The sequence below is a fragment of the Dermacentor albipictus genome, chromosome 10 (assembly GCF_038994185.2).
Source record: "Dermacentor albipictus isolate Rhodes 1998 colony chromosome 10, USDA_Dalb.pri_finalv2, whole genome shotgun sequence".
In the NCBI taxonomy this organism is placed as follows: Eukaryota; Metazoa; Arthropoda; class Arachnida; order Ixodida; family Ixodidae; genus Dermacentor; species Dermacentor albipictus.
This window is the reverse complement of record NC_091830.1, coordinates 95776338-95793540: the sequence shown is the minus strand read 5'-3', so window position 1 is coordinate 95793540 and position 17203 is coordinate 95776338.

Genomic DNA, 17203 nt, shown 5'->3' with positions numbered 1-17203 from the left:
CCTGCTGCTTTAGTATGTGCTGTTTTGTTCGTTTCGGTACAGCGACAAGCTTTGAGGGAGGCCAACTCTCCCTTAATTTCTGCCAAGCTCTCGCGGAGCAGCTTGTTCTCGTTAATGATCTTCCGATATTCGGGATTTTCTGTTATAGGAGCAGTAGGATAAACGACTCTTGCCCAGCTTACCGTGTTATCTTGTGGCGCTTGCTTGGTCACAGTGCCGAAAGCCCCCGATTTAGGTGATTTTGGTGATTGGTAATGAGGTGGGTTTTTGGGATTGGAGTTCTTTCGGGTCCGCGATCTTGACCTGGATTGACGGCGAGTCTCTGATACTTCCGGCGAGGGATCGGATGCGGATTCTCTATCATCGGAACTGAACCAATGTAGGCGTTGAGGTGACTTCGTTGAGCTGCCCTTCCGGGTAGTCCGTTGAACGCCGGTCCTCGGCGTTCTTTTGCTTTGGGGTTTGAGACGTTTTTTACAACTTCGGTCTCCTGTCATGTGACCCTCCCCACAGGCTGCACACTTGGGAGCACACTCATGTCCGGCTACAGGGTAAATATCACTTGCTAATAAACAGTGTGCGCCATTAGCAGTGTGCAGTTTAAGAACCAATGGTAAATACAGCACCCATGGTCTCCATACAAGTAGTGAAAGAGTTCAGTATGGATTTGCAGCCCCTTGAGTTTTCCCTTGGAGCATGAACTTATTTGAAATTGCTGTAGGAAGCAACTGAATACTTTTGCGGAGAAAGATAAGAAATCTCAAAGGTACGATTGTAACGCACACGGTAATGCAAATGGAATTTATGCATATGGTTTTCTCACAAAAAAATCTTCACACGCGAAAGAAAACGGGTCCTTGTCAGGCAATCGAACCCGCGACGAACGCGCATACGAGCTGATCAGTTTAATGATGAACTATATAACAAGGAGGCTAAGCGATCGCATAGCGAGGTCGAATTGAATGAAAGTGTGTTGTTTAGTAGCTTAAGGGCCAGGCATGGCCAAAGAGCGCCATGCCAGTGTAAATGGGCTCGCAGTGCAGCGATGAATTGTGAGATGAGACGTGGCTGTAAGGGAGCCTAGAAATAGTCGCTCTAAAGTACGTAAAGTTTACATGTAATAAGATTGTGGCAATGACTAATGAAGCGTGCTAAAAGCTTCAGAAATGCATTGCGAAAGAATGATCCGATATACAACATGTGTTCGTTGTAACGATTGGCAAGAGCCACTGGTGGCTAAACAGAGCCCTTAAACTACAGGGGCCTGACAACATGCGCTATATAAATCTACAATCAGAGCGGCATGCTCTGGCGAGAGAATGCGCGACGACATTATTGGGCTAATAACCCGTAACACAACATCCTTCAAGGAGCCTAGGGCTGCTTTGATGTCAACAGACGGTTCTGAACTAAAAGCATTACCGGACGACGAGGGATTTGCTATCGGTATGCTAGAATGAAATTTTCTGTCAGCTTTGGTTTCCCCACACTCCAGGAGGACGTGGAGGACGGTCAGCCTCTGCCCACCTCTACATGTTGGAGGTTCATTGCCAGCAAGTAGAAAATTGTGGATGCGATATGTGTGCACTATTCTTAGACTACAATATAGGACATCATATCGCCGTGGTTTCGTTGCGGAGGGCCAGCATCATGAGTGGGATTTTATTACGTGTAGCTTATTATTTATTTGCGCGTCCCACAAGCGTTCCCAGTAGCTTCGCAGTTTCTTTCGTAAGAAATGCTTCAGCTCTGTGACAAGGACTCCAGTGGTACGAATAAGAGCATATGATCTAGGTAATGTGGCCATTTAGTCTGCTGGTACAATACCCTGTGATCCCTCTATGACCAGGTGCCCAGCATATGATGACATACTGGTTATATATTTAAGCTCTACACAGAACGGTGGAGAGCTCCATAAGTACATGATTTTCGTGTTTACTGAGCGACTTCAAGGCTTTTACGACGCCAAGGGAGCCTTGAATATAATTGTTTTTTGAAGTTTTGGCTTTCTTATATGCCGCACAGCCACAAATAGTGCATAGGCCACAGCCGCAAGAGTGTTTAGGGTGTAGTACACCGGATTCCGAGAAGGATGGACCGAAATCTGCGTAAGATACGTCGGCATGTGACTCAGAGGCGTCTGTGTAAAACTCTGTGCATGAGTGCTTTGACAGGAGTTCTACGAAATGCATTTAGATTTCGAGCTCTGGAGCGTGCTTTGTAACTTCTAGGGAAGGTTAATCGCATTGTATCAGCAGCCACTACCAAGGCGGTAGCAGATTATTTGGAGGCATTAAGCGATGATCGAGGAGTGGGACTTCCATTTCAAAGCTAAGTTCGATTACACGCAGTGAAAAAGGCTGTCTTCCAGATGGACGATTACAAAACAGTAGCACATCTCATATAGTTCATAGTATTAACACGCGGTTGTTTTTGATTAGAGTCAACATTGAGAAAATATGTTAGGTTGATTTATGCTCTCTGCAGATGGAGGGACCACTCCTTTTTTTTGTACGTATAAAGTTTCAACAGGACTTTTCCTGAAAGCGCCAGTGGCCATGCAGATATCTAGATGGTGGACGGTGTCTAGTATCTTTAACGTGCTCGGGCCGGCAGAGTGATATATCGCGGCAACAAGTCCAATCGCTATTGAATGATGCTCTTGCAATGACTCACTAAACACTTCCTGTCGTTACCCCACGTCGTGTGGCGTAAAAGTTTCAGCAAGCCCATCGTTTCTGAGCATTTCAACTTGAGATGTTTGATGGGTGGAATGAAATTTTACTTATAGTCAAGTATAATGACTAAAAACTTGTGCTCTTTCTTCAAAGATAGTTGTTGCCCATGCGTTTCAATATTGTAATCTGCAATGAGCATTTTTTTTCTTTGTTAAAGGGACACGAGAGCTTTTGTGGGGGCTCATTTCAAATCCGTTTTCCTGCTGCCCATTTCGACACTTTGTTCAAGCCCTTTGTAGTTGTCTGCCGCACACTGCAAAGTTGCAAGATCAAGATTTAAGACCTATTTCTACATCCTCGAAGTGACGGCATAAAAGATAGTTGGCGATAATGAAGCAGCTAAGCGTGTTCATCTTCATGATAAAGAGCGTTTTGCGTGCAACACTGGTAAGTGCACGAAATGTCTCGTAAACTTACAAAAAATGCCAGTTTTGTAGACGCTAAAACTGATAAGCAGTTCATTGTTCCAGTTGTCTTATCTATTCCACCAGCTACGACAACAAATATAAAAAACAGAATAAGGCTGGTGCATTAATATCTCATGGCGCATGCACTCCGCCCCTATTGAAAGGCGATGGCGTGACCGGGAAATTACCATGGAACCTGATGCTCTGCAGAAGACCCCGTAGCCATTCAGCCACTGAACCGGTTGAGCCTTCGCTTTGTGAGTACGTTTTCAAACGACCATCCATGATGCCAAGTGAAAACGCGACGTCGACACAGCAAGCACGTTAGCGACGGTTACACTGACGTCCAACACCAGCTGCTTGGGCTTGTGGCCAGAAGGCAACGAAAAACGCTGTAAAGGCTCCCAACGGTGGAATTGTGTTACTTGATCACTAATGTACGCATTCTAGCAGTGAGCCGCGAACATTCCTGCTTGAATTCTAGTCTTCTACGTGTATCCGAAGTATGCTTGGCTCACTTGTAGCAAACATTTAGTCTATCATCGATATCACACCATATACTTCTCCGAAATGTTCGCGAATTAGGTGTCCTTTGCAAATCCATCGAGTACCTCTTCTTGCACTTTTTGCTACTTTTGAAAGAAACCAGAACTTGTGTATTCTAGGTGTACTAGTGAATAGAGCAATAAAAGCTGTTAAAGGAGAGCTGACAAAAAAATTATCTATCTTGTTTTTTCCGCTGCGATACGTATCTAATGACCCAGTAATCACGGCACGAAACATCATTTGCTTCAGAGCACGACAGGTAATTAGTTGTAGTCTTGTTTGTAGCTACCAGTCCAAGTTTCGATTTGAGAGAGCTACGAGATGGGCCAAAGAAGTAATCTAAACGCAGCTGGGTGCGTGATCGCACCAAACTGCGAAATATACGCACGTCAGCGCGCTCGCCGGCGTGCGAGTGGCTGGTTCGTCTTCTATGCCTGCACGTGGTTTGCGATTTCCTCGCCATCATCCTCGTTCTCGTCCTCCAGCGGCGACTCCAGCGGCGACTATCCAGCGGCGACTGCTCTATGCTCGGCGAGTTTTGGTTATACCAGGCACGCTCGAAATTAAACGCGCAACTCTGGCTGCTCTTCAGCGGGGTCCGTCCTAAGCGTCCAGCGGCGCGAACGAACTCGGACCGCTCGTCCCGCTCACCGATGCTGGTGATAGCGAACGAGAAAGCGAGGCGAGCTGGCGATCGCTGCGAAAAGGTATAGGCCCATCTCACTGGCCGTCGAATTCGGAGACGGCGGTCCATGCGATCCGTCTGCAACTCCTATTAAAGTACCTCTATTCGTCAACATAATCAACATCTGCACATTTATGTCGCTTTAATTGACAGTAGAACTAGTTTTCCCGACCATGTTGGTAGCGATGAGAAAACACTTTAGCCAGGCGAGCCGCTTCGCAGAGGCGATTGCAGCAGCGGCTGCGCTGACCGCTTTGCGAGTCAAAATCGCGCCAATGATTTACTATCTCGCGCAACGTTTTATGACATGCAAACTTTTGAGGTCAGTTTACTCTCAGTTCTTTCGTGTTACAAAAAAAAAATTCGATGATTTTTGTACTTCCGTCAGCGGCAAAAAAAAAAAATACTGAGCTAACGGTGCGTTAAGAAACTAAAGAAGACAGCACAAACTCGTCACGTAACGTTTGCTCGGTTGTTTACATTCCTTCCTTCATGTCGATGTCGCGAGGTGCTACGCTTTGCGGTTGGCTGCGTGCACGCGTACATTAATATTGATTTTAATTATGTTCTAAACAATATTTGCCATTTATATTTTGCAGACGATATGCATGCGCCTACATAAATCGATCTTACACGTTAACTCTACTTTGAATTTTTGTATCAGAACTCCTTTAATAAGTGCTCCTCCCATGCCATTCTACCGAACGGTACTCGTAATCCGTGCAGCTCCACATCAGGGTCTAATAAACACTTTATCAGGATTCGCCAACTCATCTCAGCAAGTGAGTCTGAACACTGCTTGTACAACTGACTGAAGCTTATGAGTTAACAAAATTAACTGCAGCGCCTTCTTTTTGTTTTTGATGCGGCAGCAATTCGCGGGATTTTCTTCGTGAGAGCTACCTCAGCTGTGTCCCTTGGAACACAGACCTTTTTTCCGTGCAAGTCTTCCAAGTGCCTGTAAGAACGATTTGGCCACCGTATTGTTCCCAATACTGAGGTCCAACGCTTCTATTGTGGGCCATGCTGCAGCATACCGCTCCGCACTACCTTTACACGTGACCATCATAAACACAGTACCGGTGCAATCCACGCAGATGACATGCATTGCGTGTTGGTTCTGTCAGCACAGAGTTGGGCTTTTTCTCGACGCCCAGGTCTGCGTCCAATTTTTGTCGTTTATTACAGTCGTGAGTCATCTTTCTTGTCAGCTACCTTTCATATCTGAATACGAACTTCGTTAGATGAGGCGATTGTTTGATATCTGCCCCTGCGTGCAAAGTGAGTTGATAAATGCAGCCCAGTAAGGCACTGGTTGTAGACGCCAATCCGCTCTGGAAACACAGGTGGCTATGGTAGGTTATAAGATAGTCTGCTTTAAGGAGACGACCTTCATGTCTTATCAGCTGTTCGCCTTTAAAAACTTCAGTACTGGGAAGAAACATCCTTGGCGTCTTTGAATAAACGCACTCGCGCTCTAGTTTATCTTCTCGTACGGGTCGGTATTTTAGCTTCATTACTATCTCCTCTGTTTGTCCTTTTTTTTAGAACTGCAGAACTTACTTGGTTCCCATTCATTTGGCTGTTTTATTGTATATAGAAGTATGGATCAGAATCTCTGTAGTCCCTCAGAGTATTATCATGCACGTGCCTTACTCCTCTTTGCGACTGACTGCCGCAGCTGACGAGCATGAGCTGTTTCGTAATATTCGTCATTATAGGTGAATCCTGTTTTCGTCTGCTTCGCTAGCTTTTCAATTTTCGCACATAGACGCGTCACACCTCACCAGTACTGTTTGGGCTGCTACGTTGAATGATAAAAAACGTAAAAAACGAGCACTGTGCACATTTTCACTCTATACCACTGTGTTTCCACTAGCCTTCAACCAGAAAAAGCACAGGGCACTACAATGGATCACTTTATCAAATTATTGAGTCCTATATATATTCAGTCAGTAAGCTGGCTTATGTATGGCTTTGCTTGTAGTGCTTCCTATTTTTGTGAAAACATGTTCCATACCACATTTTATCAGAGCAGTGGAAGACACTCTGTCGTTGCTTTACTCTCTATGACTACACATAATACCTACGTAGCAGCATAATCCGTGCAGAAATCATGTTTTATGTATGGTGCTTCTTTATCGGGCATGATGTTTCCTTATTGGCCTACGTATCGATAATAACTGAATGGGCGCACTCTTGAGTCAATGCTCAAGGCATGGGTGACGGATTGCACGTCAGTGTAGTCGGTCATACATAAGGCACACGAACGTTCGAAGTTGAACATTTCGTGATGGTCAATAGAGAAGGCAGTAACTAGCGATAATACGTCTTTGCGACAAGCTATGAAAAAGTACACACCATCTAATTTGCGAGCCTTGTGCCTGAGAAGAACAAATCCACCCCAACTGAGCACACCCACGAGCGAGTGGGCAGAAAGGAAACAGCGGGATACCGACCTCACCGAGGAAATCTACTGCGGCAGAAACGGGACAGGCCGCTGTTCAAAGTAGTCTACAAATAAAATCGAAGATCAAAGGACACTGATGCTGCATTATTTCACAAGCGTAAAGTTTCGATAGGTTGGAATTAAATATAGCCCCACTTCTAGTAAACGCACCGTATAAGCTGGTCGCACCTATTGCACAAGGCCTAATAAACCCGGAAACAACGTGGTTGTTCTCTAAAGATGCGGCCGGAGCTTCATGCAGTCCGCCTAGCAACCGTATATGATGTGCACCGAAACGGAGGTTTGCTGAGCTGCACCAGCCGCAGTGCACACCCATTGTAAACGCGGTAGAAACGGAGGCAGCTGAGACAATCCGTGGACACGTCTTCAAGTGATCAAACATGGCGGCACCCGCGACATCACCGTGAAAAGAGTCAATAAGCAGAGATTTGGTTCCGTCTGAAAAGCAAACGAAACGTTAACTCACATGCACTGAGGCAAATCAATCTTAGCGCGAACTAAGATGCATTACAAAGCAAACTATATAATGCAGCCTACTATTGAGAATACGCGATATTTTACTCATGTTTGCTATTACTAATGTTGATAGCAGGGCTAGTTTGCGCGGGTGCATATTGTAAACAGAGCGACAACATAAGACATAAGTTACGAAAGAGAGGAGACGAGTTTCCATCTGCTCCTTTCTTGCCTGGTGACCTGTTTTGTTCTGTAGTTTGTGCAAATGCATGCGTGCCACATTGCGGCACGTGATAAAGTTAGCAAGCGCACTGCCGTCCCTTTGATTAACACTTACGATAGACGTGTTCTTATTTACGCACTCGGCAGATGACTTATATTGTGTTGTGAATATGCCTGCACTCCCCTGTGAACAATTATAATCGTGCTGCCTTCGATGACGTTGTCGCCTTAAACCATGTCCAACGCCTGAGAGCTGGCAAAGATGCAAGGTCAGCAATCAAGATTATTGACGAAGGGTGCGCCCTCGGAAGCGACGGTCCCCACTGGTCAAGTCCTGTGCACCTGGGGAGTTAGCCTACATATGCCCAACACTGTACTTCCCAAGGATCAAGCGCCTTGCCTCGGCAACGACAATCGGGTCAACGGAACTTCTATGGGCCTGCTGCTGCCAACATATGCAATGAAAGAGCAATTGTTAAAGCCTCGGGGAAATGGAGACCGGTGTGGTTATTTATGCTCTGATACTTCTCTTGTGATTTTGTATATGGAGCTCCCTTTCTCGTCCCTTCGGACTTATATTTTCTCCTGGCAACCTGCCTGGAATCAGCCATGGAGTCTCCGTTGCCAGTTCTAGCCCCCCCAAATTCGCAACAGTGAATAGCAGTTTATGGGATCGGCCGCCCTAGGCAATATCGATCGGAGTCATAAACGCTACTTTTTCGCGCAACTATTAGAGCGCAGTTTTAGGCGCCTGTTCCGACAGCGAGCGTCGACTTCGGCGTAAGCATGCGAATGAGTAGAACACCGAAGAATGAAAGAGTGAGCGCGGAGACTTAAATGAAAGGCGCGACCCGCGAATGGTGGAGACAAATGAGATCGGCCCCTTCAGTGACGTGTGGGCAGGATACTGGTGTCATGCGGACCCGCGCGACCGCTTGTGGCGTACGTACTCGCGTCTGGCCTCGATTCATACTAACGTCTGCTCCCGTGAGCTCTCGTTCGCGTTTGTTTCGATTGTCATGGTTTGAGATTGCTTTTACAATGGTGAGTCTAAACTGAAATTCCTCATGACAAGATTTTTGGAGACAGTGCGCCATATGCAATTCTCCACGACAAGACGGACCCTGAATACAAGGACGCGGAGGCGACACCCAGTACCGCATTCTTCTTGAGTTTGGTCCGCGGTGATGATGCAACAGAAAAGAGCACACCTACATGATCACGATCAGTGGCAAAGACGTCGTCATCTTCATAAGGCCCGACTGGAGTCGAGTACCATGGAAGAATAACGTAAACGCCGTGTCGACCTCCCAGCAGACGGAAGAAAAAGTACGCGAAATCTCGCACATAAAGAAAGGAGGCGAGACTTCCATGCTGTCAGGTGACTGACGTATGTTCTCGCAGGCATTTGGTGAGGCCGCTAGGCCGCAGCTGTGGGTTAACGCCGGTGTCAACCCGTGTGCCTTTTACTGCCGTGTGTATGGGTCTTTCTGCGGTGATGATCACTCGGAGATAGCGCAAGAGTAGCTAGGGTCGTTTGTTGACCGATGTCGCCATCGGTAAGGCATGCGGGGGTGCGTCAAAACAAAGCGTTGCATGAATGGACGTCTGTCTGCGGCAGCTGCTCTGAATAGCGTCCACGTGTCACGCGCGCGCTGCCTTTCGCAGTCGCACCACACTTCGCTCGTTTGCAACGTGCCGCAAGAGACAGATTGTACGCGCCAGCCAATATATCGTGAAATAAAAACAGGTATAGAGCTGCGCTGAAATTTTGCATTGGGGAGTATAGTAATGGTTGGTGAATTTTTGCCAGACTCATTCGTGCATGCAGTCGGCAGTTGTTTCGCGTTGGTTGTGATTTTGTCTCAAATACCAAAATGGGAGCTAGGCTCATAGGTTAAATGGCGTGTAGACAAGCGACATGGGGTGCAGTGTAAAATACTTCTGGAATTTTCTAAACAGCGTGACACTTCCTTTCGTCTAGCGAGACGCAAAACTAAAAACGTACGGAACGATCATATTTAGGTTTTAGACAATTTAAAAAATCACTTCAGGCAGGCAGCACTATTCCATTCGTGAATATTCTAAGGCACGGGCACTACTCGAACGAATAATCGAAGCACATAGCCAACTAATTTATTATAATCCACTAATTATCTATGTAATTAATTAATTTAGGTACATATATCAATTCAGAATATGCAGTTGGTTAGTGTATAAACCATATCTATTATTATTATTATTATTATTATTATTATTTATTAAGAAATTTTCAGAATAGCACGGATCTGAAGATGTGCGTCATCTTACTCACGATTAGTATGCACTGTCGCACTGTAAGAAAAAGTTACCTTTTAGGCACTGAAGCACACAATAAAGTGAAACGCCCATGCATTTCGTCGCGCACTTCGGGACTGACTATACCGAAGCTGGTGTTGTCCTCAAAATTCATTTTAACTGGATACGATACACCTTGCGAAGCCATCGGCCACAATTCATAGATTGCAATTTGTGCCGCAAAGCAGTTTATTAAAAGGGTAGCTAGTGCGTTTCCGCTATTTAGTTGAGCACCAGAATAGATATCTCGTGCATGTAATGTCCACCTGTTTAAATGTTTTAGTCCTAAGAAGGGAATTGTGCTACCAGCAAGAGGCGATTTTAAAAATTCTATAAAACTTCGAAATGATAACGTGGCAGAGATTTTCCAAAATGAGGGAGTCCGTTTGGAGGAGGCTGAGAAGGCTACCATACAATTCCAGAATTGAAGGATCGTGAAGTGTGAAAGCAGGAAGCCGAGAGAAAATGGAACAAAACGAATAGTGCAAGTGTAACTCCGAAAACAACCTAATGGCGGCCTAACCACTCTTTGAGCGTGGTAAACAAATCAAATTAGACCCGAGGGAATGCTTACGTGAATACCTGGGCCAAATATTACTGAATTCCAGGCAGCCGATAACTCACAGTGCCTCTGTCAGATGGGTCATGCCTGCCAATGACTCGATCAAACCCCCGCCATATGAACTGTGCATGACAACGGCCTGGCACACTAATACGACGATTCTCTAAATGTGGGACAGTAATGTGTGTGAAATATTATCGAGGCTCCGGATAGTAGATACACACCAAACTAGCAATTTATTTCTTAAAGGTCTGCAGAAGCTTAACAACAACTGTAATAACCTACTCACTCCAGATCACACTCAATAACATGCCCAGCTATAGAAACACAAATACCTTTTTGGAACTTCTATACAAAATAAATATCATTTCAACCCATGTTTAGTCACCGAAGGCAATGAAGTTATTCCCCACAATCATGTTTTAAAGTGAGTGAGTGAAAACTTTATTCTAAATGTCCGGCCATATGTGTGGGGTGGCGCCATAAGCACCCCAGTCTAGGTGACGGCCTCGGGTCCTTGGACACGGGCGGCTTTCTCGGCGTGCCGGATGGACCAGAGTTGATCAGCGAGGGTCGTGGCTGAGCAGGGCCGCCTACCAACGCACCCCTCGGTTCGAGACTGCCATGGCTAGCCCGTTCGTCGGGGACTCCTGCTGCTCCCTACCGGTACATGCACACAGCATGTGGTGCAGCGTCGCTCTGGCTCCGCACGCTTTACGATCGTCGGACGAATAAATGTCGGGGTAGCAGAGGTGAAGGTTCACCGGGTTCGAATATGTGCGTGTTTGCAATTGCCTCCAGGCAACGGCCTGTTTCTTGTTTAGTTTGGCGTGCGGTGGGGGGTATTTACATCTGTTCAACCTGTAGTGTTGCGTAATGTTTCTGAAAGTTGTCACGTCTACTCCACCACGTCTACTCCCGCAACGCGCTCGCGGTGGGCGAGGCATCGGGACAGCCGGCGGGCGTCGCGGCTCGGCTTGTAAGTCCTCGAGTTGGGGCTTGTAAGTCCTCGAGTTGGCCGTCTTGTTTCCCGGGAGTGGAGGGTGCGTGTTGACGGGGGTCCATACGAGGGAGCTGTTGTTTTTGCGGCAAATATTGTCATGTTGAACTTGTAGAATGCGGGCCGCTTCCCGGGAGATCCGGCCGCTAGCGTAGTTGCGTATCGCTGCCTGCGAGTCGCTTATTCGAGGATGTGTCGTCCGGTTCTGTTTTTTGCCAAACGCTTGTACTGCGCGACGTTGTGCGCTTCTATTATCTCGTCTAGGGTATTGTATAAACCCAGTTCGAGAAATTTATCCATGCTGGTATTGATAGGCAATCCGATGGCACGTGTGTACGCCTTGCGGATGAGGTGGTCTAGCTTCGTTCGTTCGGTCACCTGCCACTTGAGGTAGGAGGCAACGTACTTTATGTGACTGGTTACGAACGCCTGTACCAGGCGCATCGTATTGCTTTCTTTCATTCCACTATGGTTGTTACCGATACGTTTCAGCAACCGAATCATTTCATCGACCACACGCTCTAGCCTGCGTACGGTTTCGCCGTTGTGGCCGTTGGCCGACAGGCGAAACCCAGTACCCTAATGTTGCGAACATGCGGGATGACGGTGCCGTCAGATGTGACTACTCCAACTTCTCTGTCTGCGTGCTCGGCTACTCAATCGGCGTTCTTGGGTTTGCGACTCCTGCACGAGGGTCTATAGAGCAAGAGCGCCGATTTCAAGATCTCGAAGAAATTGTCTTCTGAGAAAAACGTTAGGCAGAAGCCAGCAGGTTATTCTCATTGCATTACTGGAACATTGTTTCTGGCGCGCTATATGTTATTGTGCTGAAAAATAAACCTATTGCGCGACTGGTTGAAATTTTATTCACTCATTTGAAATTATACCATAAAACTATGTTCGCTTTTTCTCTTTTTTTCTATAACAGCCGCAATCCAAGCATAACTATATTGAAATCCGGCCTAAATACGGCTTAAAATTCCGCTTTGGCTTATCACCCGTGGCTGCGGGATTAACTAATCCTTTGTCCGGATTACTTTTCCTAATGAATATGCCTTTCTTCCAAAGTAGGCATCTCACTGTGCAGAAACAGTCATTTCATGCAGCCCTTGCTACCAGGCTGGACGATATAGTGAAATCAGCTTTGAGTGAGATCATGCAGAAATTAAGGAACATTCAACTAGCGTCGCCTTATACAAGACAGCTGCATTTTTATCGTTTATAACCCACCCCCTTTGAAATGTCCCTTTTGGCACGATGGCATCTGTTAAAATAATGAATAAAGCTAAGACTTTCTTGGAGCAACCTTTGTTGATGGCTCATGCGCATATATAAGCCCTGATTACAACCTACGACAATTTGCTCCTTCTCCAACCGCATATAGGAACGCAAAGTAAAAATGCACATATAAGGTGACGCCAATGGAATTTTCAAGGTTGTCCAGCGGGATAACGAAAGCTGATGAAATGTTCGTTATGCGGTGTTGTAATTTCATTCTACATCGAGCGCCCTCTGTTACTTCCTACTGCTCCTCCTATTTCACCCGTGCCTCCCTCCTTCGTCACACAAATCTTTGCCATGAACGCTTGTAGAGAGGATAAAGAGAAGAATGCATTAGTTATCTGTGCGCTTGTTCGCAACCATTACACCTCCAAAATGTTGCTCACCAATGGATGGAGAGCGCAAAAATAAGATAAATGAAAGGCAGGCAGGTCAACTAGGACTGAGCCTGGCTGGCCATCCTACATTGGGGCAAGGGAAATGGAGAGGGAAATATTAGGAGAAGAAGGGATAGTTACTCTGGATATCGCCGACGTGGTAACAGGTTTCTCCTTTATATCACTGATGGTCACTCAGTACAGATCACAGATGCTCGCTTCATCCGGTAGCTTTCAAATATCGCAGCAGGAATTTTGGGGCCTTTTGTAGCTGTGTATGCGAGGCCATGGACTCAAGATCTTGTCCAAAAGGAACGGTTCTCTATCTAACCGATTTAGAGCTGTGCGCTGAACATCTCTTTGATATTCAAAAGATGGGCTGTAGCACAGTAGGACTTCTACAGCCTCCACGACACTACAGGCATTGCACTCGCCTCTATCAGCCGTTCCAATCAAACACGTACATGCATTGGTGAATACGACGCCCAAGCTTAAGCGGTGCAGCATTGTTTCCTCATTTCGCGGAACCCCAGGTTAACAGCCAGGGTTGCATAGACGGGTCGAGAGAATGCAATCGATGCTGGGTGAATTCAGGTGTGCACCATGTCTCCAATGTCATAGGGTGCGTTAGCTTCCTTAAGTGTTGGGCGGCGTCCGTTCTCGATAGAAGTACATAAACAAGGTTTGCTCTTTCGTGTTCTTTCCTAGCAGCTTCGTCGGCGAGGTCTTTGCCGGAGATACCGAAATCACCCGGCAGCCACTCAAACACGACGTTGTGTCCTTTCGCGATCATATGATGGTGTGTTTCATGTATTTGCGACACGAGCTGTTCACAGGACCAGCGAAGAGCTCTCAAAAGACATTCTAGCGCCGCCATTGAGTCCCAGACAATCACCCACCGATTAGCCGGTTGACTGGTTATATGATCAAAGGCACCTGGGTGGATAAAAGATTCCTCACATCGACCGGTTTGGAGTTTAGTGCGAATTCAAGGCAATGCACAATAGGCCTGAAGAGAGCTTATCGTCACGAGATATGGAAGTACGCGCGCATTTTCTAACTATAACATTTAATTATACCGTATCAAAAGCTCCCTGTCCTGTACACTCTAAAAACTAGGGAGAGTATCGCAGGAGTAAAGGACCCTATTTCCTCTCAAATACATTGTTTTACTTTTGCAAAATGCCGAGTGGAGGAAAATGCATCGATCACTGCGTCAGCACGGAGAGTGTGAAATGTTCTCTTCACTCTGCCCTATTGAGGGGAGAGTAGAATGTCCGTTCCACTTTTCCTGCAATAAAGAAAAAACGTAGCGTAAGCTGCTGCTTCAAGTGTAGAAGGCTGGCACCGAACCTTCCCATGTATCACTCACACACGCTGAGCAAAGGGCATACCGTTTTGCTTAAAAGAGAAAAGGCCGTCACAGTGGAAAGGGAAGCGGAGCCAGCGCTCTACTTTTTAACTCGCAGTTGCCCCTCCTAACCCCCCCCCCACCCCCCCACCCCCGCCACGCGCGCGCACAATATCGCAGACTAGCACGCACCGGAGAAAGCTCATCGGTCCAGTGAGCAGGAACGAAGGCCATCCAAGGGAGGCCGTGTGTCAGCCAAAACAGGACACTCGTTCGCCATTCGTTGCATATAACAACAAATCCTCCACGCTAATTGAATGCTAACTTAGGTGCACATTCTGCGTTTATGACGTGCTATCGCCAGGAAGTCGTCGCGACGTTAAGCCGACGCGATTAACAACGGACTAGGCAAGCGAACTGTGTCTCTCGACCGCAATCCAAAAAGCCAGTCGACGCAATAAATGCGGGCCATTTTATCACTTGCCGGTATCCATAGGACCTTTGGAACCGCAAACGCTGCTAGAAACATGGTATGTTAATAAGACCTGCGGCGAGGGGACTCACAATATGGTTTGTTTACCAGCCCATGATTCCGAGCCTATGCGGAAGGTGCTTAGCGTGCGTTTTGTGTCTTTGAATTTATTCAGTTTGGTAGCCTACTGTGCACGGAACGCTGTTGATACAAGGAGTCACATAACAGAAGACGTAATTTTGCTGGTGACACGCTTTCGTTATAATAAGCCATGCGCTTGACGGTGCCTTTCGCCCATGGGTAATCTGCGACCACTGAAGTTACGCGCAGCGCCAGTGCTAGTTAGAAACTTCACTGGAGGCATTAAGGTGCATGCTGCAAGAGGTCAGTTGGGCCCGTTATCTTACTGAAAAGAGATGACTAATTCATATTTTGTTCTGAATAATACAGAGCTGTTAATGCTCATGTATTCAAATTTTGAGATTATATGTTTGATTTTATGTCTCGCGTTGCGGTTTTCGAGCACGGTGGGAACGTGAAAGGTTGCTTATGTGAAAGTACTCGGTGAATTGTCCAGCGGAGAGTTACGCATCAGAATTCAATATAACCTCTACTGTATGGTACTACAGTGGGAGGGGCGTTTTACATAACGTTACTGTTTTGGACATGCCTGTGCACTTGCTAATATTAGCTGGCGCTTCAGAGTTGTGTCATATGAACAGTTAAGTCGCGCATTCTCGGGGCTTACAAACGTAGTCTGTGCATTTTACTAGTGCACGACAGATCAAAATGTGTTTTGATCTGCCATATTAAAATATTCAAGCAATAAACAGATTGCTTTACTATATTTAGTGAAAAAATAATTGATCAAAACAAAATGTTGCCTTAATTATGTGTTACCAGCCATCTGCCATACACAAAACAAAGAGTCGATGTAATAAACTAAAAACTACGGTCCAATTGCAACTTTTACACACCTTCAAGAATGTTAAATGCCAGATTTCAAACTGCAGCAATAGTCCAGTCTGTCCAAAATGAACTCCATTTCGTACCTCATAAATGAAAATCAGTTCATGTCTTTTAGTAAGCTTAGACGCAGGCCAGCGTCAATTGTTTTTTGTTAGTCTTGAAATATGGGTAAGCTTGCCGAAACAAGCCTTGTTGTCCCCATTCTTATACGCACATCCAGTAAAATCCATTGAACTGGACGATCATATCTTCATCCCTACTGAGCATCATATTTGCAGATACGATCCTCAAATTACGGCTTGAGCAGTGGCTCAACCAGAGATGGTGTGGCGGGTACACTGGGCAAATGCTTATTATGTAAACCAAGTGGTGTTTGTAACACGCCAGACTAATGACAGACTTAAGACATGTGACAATGGCCAATATTCCATTTATTTGTAGGGGTATTGTAACATTGGTGCTGAACGAGGATGACCTATTTATTTCTATTTTCTCTGAACCTTAAAATTGAAGTTAGTTTAGCAGGTAATTATTGCAGACATTTAGCTGTTTCGTATGCATTTGAGCAGGAAGAGTAAGAGCTTAGACTTCCTTTCACCGCAGTGACCTTATTTCTCGAAGGTGTTCTTTTTACACCATGTCCTTGCGTTGACGATATTTTTCAGGCACCCGCTTTAAGAAGGCATCTGCAAGGACACAAGGATGTCAAAGAGCCACCCCAGCACGACCCCACGTGGTGCAGAAGGACTCACTCCAAAAATCTATATTGCCATGCAATTTGGACGAGAAAAGTAGAGTGTGGGTATATGGGTGTACCGTTTGACTAAATGTCACCAAAACTTTCAAAACCAGTTTATCACTCAACATGAAAATTGTCACGTGCTCTAGGCAGTCATGTTGGCACGGTATTCTTTTGTACTGTCTCTGATGGTAAAGTAAAGATTGAGTATGCTCTCTTGAGACAGAAACATAGGAGCAAGTGTCATTTAAAAGTTAGAAATATGTTTTATAAAAAAACAGATCAGTTTTGCGAGAAGGGACCACTTTTTGTCTTGGCTCTCAACAGATATATCCATGTGACAAAACAATAGTTGTACAATAACATTGCAGATTTCTTTAGTGGCATAATACATACTAGCAGTGAGCACGATGCCCGTGGTCACTATAGAAAGCAAAAGCTGATGCTTGTCTAGGTGCTGACATAATTTAGCAGCACGTAAATGCAAGGCTTAAAATACAAACCAGTCTCATTCTGTATTTTAAACGCTGATAGGAAGCAGATTTTCATGTCTTCTCTCTTATGTATTTTTATACCCAATTTTAGAAGTGT